At 36.6% G+C, this 4,713-nt stretch overlaps 1 long non-coding RNA gene across 1 annotated transcript; it reads right to left on the reverse strand.

Annotated features, from left to right (window-relative positions):
* Window positions 1–2,678: 2,678 nt before the first annotated feature.
* LOC311271713 lies at window positions 2,679–4,152 on the reverse strand. The gene is made up of 3 exons (XR_014624468.1): window positions 4,098–4,152; window positions 3,876–3,968; window positions 2,679–2,805 (listed from the first exon to the last, which is right to left on the reverse strand). It is a non-coding gene; the product is annotated as an uncharacterized lncRNA (long non-coding RNA).
* Between the last annotated feature and the right edge of the window lie 561 nt (window positions 4,153–4,713).

Below are 4,713 nucleotides of genomic sequence, written 5' to 3' on the forward strand. Positions count from 1 at the left end.
TTTAATGTTCAGTGCAACTGTTGACGTTAAGCACTGCATTTATCTATTATCTATTTATCTATCTCAATATTTGATCACTGTTTAAAAAATCTTTTATTCTTAGTTAATTTATAAACTACCAGTGTTTAGATATTTTACTCCTGATGGAGACTTGGTTCAAATCAACAGAATATTACCCCCTGGTATTCCTTTGTCTAACTAGTTACAACGTTTTGAGTGGCCTGAGGTCAGTAGGCTGCAGTAGGGGCATTGCAGTTTTTTAAGAACCACATCTGTTCTGTCCCTTTCATTGCAGGATTTTTCTATAGATTTCAACATACTTACAATTTTTTAACAAACAAAATCTTTTAACTCTCTCCTCAGTGTGGTGCAGCTAACAACCTTGCATGAATGCAGGATGGCCAGGACTCTTCTTCCTGATCAGCGTGACCATCACTCAGCTTCAGTGAGTACATTAAATTGAATGAGAACTTCTCAAATGCTTTTGTTTTCATTTTGTTTTTTTCCTGCTTTTACTTAAACATTCACATCAATTATGTGCTCCTTATGTGTCCGCTAATAGATGTGGAGTTCTTTAAAGGCCTTTTGGCCACTTGCTTTATTGTTCCAACATTATCTATTGATATTGATTAACAAAAACTCCCAGCTCGAATTTTCTGAGATCATGTTAGGTGATCTTGATTTTTTTTTTTTCCTTTTGGATTAATTGTCCTGTTTGGACTACCTTCCCTGGTTTTGACCCTTACCTGCTTCACCCTTCCATAAATGTATATCAGTGTGTAGGTATCATGCTCAAGCACTGCATCAGTCTAACTTTGGCTGCAGGGAGGATCACACTAGTAGTGATCACCTGATGGACAAGGCTTCAAGCAGAACTGATGGCAGTGCATGCATTAGGTTTGAGTTTACTGAACATCATGTCTGTGTGAGACTCTATCCCATGTTGAGCACCCTCTTCAGTCAAGTCTTGACTCAGTGACTGTTACTCTTGATAAACCCATGCAAGTGGCTAATTCTTTGTGTATTCCTTCCACAAAGGATTATCCTCCATATATGGACATAAGCTTTATTTATTTATTTATTTATTTCAACACTGCTTAGTAAGTATACTGGACAAGTTGTTGGATCGGTTCAATTTGTTATTAACAGAATGTGTAAATTCATATTTACACATTTTGTTTCTGACATTCTGACAGTTTTGTAGTGATAACCTGTACTTCGATTTACAATGGTCTTTGTTAAATCATTTGTAATTTACCATAAGCACTTGTTGACTGTAAAATCAATGCCAACCATTATGTGTTGTGCCGTATTTTTTACAGTGAAGTTCTGGCAACCACAGCTGCCAATAATTTACTGCAAAATTTCACTTTTGCAATTAAATAACCCTGATATATACCACTGCTTACCATGAATTAAACTCCTACAGACGTGGTACGATGTTTAGGTGTTGTCATTTTTTCATTTGAAGGCTCAAAGTTGTCAATCAGATGTTCACTGTGGACTGGCAGAATCCTCTCTGCCAAAAAAAAGCATTAAATAATAAACCTTTTTAAAGCTTTTTAAAACAGGAGCTGCTTAAAACAGTTAACAGATATAGCAGTTCAAAGGGAGACACTGTGCTGCACACAAGAACACATGGTCACCTTTCGATCAAAAATGAGAAAAAGGGGACCAAAATGAGTCCTTGATCAGTCAGGGAGGCCAACTACAACAGTGCTCAATGCTTTCCACGTTACCTAAACCAACTTAACAGACTGACAGAACATTCAGAACTAAGCAAAGCTGCCCGGGTCAGCTGACCTACTTTCAGCCTACCGTGAGGGATTGCCCAGCTTCCAGCCAGTGTGTCTGCTAACCTGTTTAGCTGCTGTCTCCAGTGGGATTTTCTGTGCAGTACTTTGATATCAGAAAATGAAAAGTTCAGCTGTAGGCCAACATGAACATCCTCAAAGACAGAAAAAAATTGTTGCCGATCACATATTTTGCTGATCATTATGCTACAATATGCAAATATAATACAATGTTGTAGGTTCTCATATTTCTAACCAAGGTAAACATATTGTAATATAGTGTATCTCTGATATAATCATTTATTTAGACTATGTAAATGCCCTGAATGTGTCTGCCTGAGAAGGTTGTCTTTTGCATGTATTTATTAAGTCATGAATTATGTGTGTGTGTGTGTGTGTGTGTGTGTGTGTGTGTGTGTGTGTGTGTGTGTTGTATTTTTTCTAGAATACAAAGGTGATGAAGGACCTTTGTAGGAACAGAATGTGGTGAATGTGTTTGGTTATATTAATTTACAAACCCATATTCAGGATAACTGTAAGAGAAAGGTCTGAAAACCTTCACAATGCCATGTTCCGAGTTCAGATGTTGATCAGAAAGAAGGCCAAGACTGTTTGAGGGGTTTTGATGTTTGTGTCATAATAACCTCTTAAGGGTCAATTGTAAAGTTAAGATGTAAATTTGAATCCTCCAATCATTGATACAAACTAGAATAGTGGAAATTTAAGCTTTTCATTTTCACCACATCAATGTAAATACATATAGTGCTGTGTGATATGACAATATATAATGTGTGATAAGACAAAAATGTGATTGATTCATTCATGTGCTCTATTGTTTATTTTGTTGTGTCGCATTAGAGCTCTTAAGGACAATAGTTTCTCATCTGGACAACACTTTGCACTCTTCCTCACGGAGAACAGGGGTGATTCCAAACAGGAGGAGGACTCCGACCAGCCAAGACCTAAAAGACGGACTACTTCTGGCGCATGGACGTGGCTTGGGTATGAAAGTCTGACATGGACCAGAAAAACACAGACAATGTCGCCTTAACACAGTCAAACAACAAAAACTTCTTTTTACCGTCTTTTTAGAGAGTTAGAGAGTCTATGGATGAGAGCCACCAAAATACATGTAAGTGCTTTAAATGAATCCCAGACTCAGACATGACGAGATTCACATTTAAGGCATGTATTTATTTTGTTTGCCACTAAAGAAGTATTATTTACCTTTTAATATTTTATTCATTAATATTTTATATTTTGTTTCATACTTAATTGCACATTTACACAAAGATTCTACATAAAAAGAGAAAAATAACCAAATATGAGTAAGTACCTTTTGTATGTCCATTATATAATTCAAAATGTAATGTAAAAGAAGGCCGTTCCTTGTGGTAACTTTAGATTATTTAGTCATTGAATTTGCAGAAAATGTGGAAAAATGTGCAAAGTGTCATCATAAGAGATTTTGGTCATTTTAACGTAGCCCTATAGATACTGTTGAATAGTTGAAGAAGGGGCCAAAAACAAACTTTTAAGGGCAGTAGCAGTTCAGAAGATCAATTAAATGAAATCCCTAAAGCTGATGTCACGGACAATGAATCAGACTGCTGGCCATCCCACATTCCTGCAGAGTTGGCAGCTTTGCATTCCCCAGCGGCACCTTGCTGATTTTATCGAGTTAAAAATTGTATGGCTCGGGATTCAGCGCAATCATCTACATTAATGCTGAAATCTATTAAAAAATACAGCAGTTAATGACTTTCTTCACAAGGTAGTGAAGAAAGCACCAGGGGGCAGCAATCCATTGGTTTGTGCCAAGTCTCCATAAGGAACAAAATATTTATATTCTAGTAGTTAATTAAAAAAACAAAAAAAAAAAACAACTAAAAAAGGTCTTGGATAGCTGAGCCGGGCAAGAAGTTGTAATCGATTAAATTTAAATTATGCAATGCCTGGATTTATGCATTCCTCATTGTCAACTATTGCATACACTCTTTGAACATGACAGTGTTTTAAAAATGATGCGCCTCAAGCCTTTTGTTGTTAAAGTAACATACACTGAACTTTACAACCACTCACCACTATTTATCCTTGACAGGATTGGTATCCGATCAGAACGGTGGACTAGTAGGTCGGCAGAGAAGCTGATGAGGTCCATGTCAAGTACGACCCCTGTTAGAAGTTATGAGACCCAAAAGAAAAAGTAAGGAGATAAAAGAAGACAGAAGGACATACATCCTCTGAAGTGAAAAACAAAACGACCTCCTATAGAAATTACAACTAAACATTTCGTTAGCCAACCTAATGGATTTCCATTATCACTGGATGAGAGTCATGTCTCTCCTCCCTCTCTCCGTCCGTCAGTCTGTCTCACTGTCTCCCTCTCTCCCTCTCTCTGTCCTCATCTGTTAATCCGTCTGTCTGTCTGCTTTTCTCTCTCTCTCTCTCTCTTTACAATTAGCAAGCAACCCTGGACTCTGAAGTCATTTTTACAATAAGCAGAATGGTTTGTGAGCAGTTCATGGAGTATCAATGCCACTTCCATTTTTATCTGGATTATGACATGATAAGCCTGTTGTGGGTTCTTTTGGTCGTCCTTGCACACATTTGTCCTCATGAAGAAAAAATAATAGTATGGAAAATCAAATTACTATGTTTTTAGAAATAAAGTTAGGCCTTTGTTTTTATTAGAAATCACTTGACTTTCTTCAGAAAGCCATATTTACGTAAAAAGACAATACATTATATGGTGTTAACAAGAAATCTTTTTTTTAATATGGCCAAGCACAAAATTAGCAAAATCTGGAATACAGACAGAAATATACCGCTAATTTTTCGGGGTGATTACTTGCTTGTGAAATCACATTATTTCTCCATGAGCTTTATCCAAATTATGTATTTTCACAGTAAAATTGTG

This window comes from Pagrus pagrus, assembly GCF_965226575.1.
Source record: "Pagrus pagrus genome assembly, chromosome: 16".
Taxonomy (NCBI): Eukaryota; Metazoa; Chordata; class Actinopteri; order Spariformes; family Sparidae; genus Pagrus; species Pagrus pagrus.